Here is a 573-nt window from a genome sequence, read left to right as displayed (position 1 = left end):
CCCCTGCTGTGCTCTGTCTTCCTTCCTTGGCCCATGTCAATGTTTCCGATGGACACAGTAGGTTCCTGGACATTGGGTGCTTCCACACCTATCTCGAGTATGCAGCTTTAGTTACATGTACTTTCCAAGCACAGCGACTCTTGCATTGCACCACTTACAATCCAAAGCAAACTTATCCTCAGATTTTTATTGGATGCATTGAGAAAAGGGCATGTACTACTACTGGAATAAGTAGTGTACATACTTCTTTGCATCCAAAAGGTGAGAACGTTTGGGGTTTACCACGTTGCAGATTTCTAATAAGATTGGATGCTGCTTCCTATTTTAACAAGACAAAAAAGAATTAGAACTCAAGAATGCCCAATTAGAAGTTGTGAAACAGTGCTCAGTGTCAATGTTGACTATGTCTACCTTGGCAGAAATATGGATGGAAGTAGTCATCGTTATAGTATAAGGTGAGGTGTTGAGTAAGCAGCAATATTGCTACATGATGCCTTTCGTGGGAAGATATTACTGCCTTTTTCATAAGTATTGTCACACTTGATGATTCATCATTTTTTGTCACAAAAGTAA

The sequence above is a fragment of the Fomitiporia mediterranea genome, assembly GCF_000271605.1.
Source record: "Fomitiporia mediterranea MF3/22 unplaced genomic scaffold FOMMEscaffold_18, whole genome shotgun sequence".
Lineage (NCBI taxonomy): Eukaryota > Fungi > Basidiomycota > Agaricomycetes > Hymenochaetales > Hymenochaetaceae > Fomitiporia > Fomitiporia mediterranea.
Note: the sequence above shows the minus strand (reverse complement) of the source record.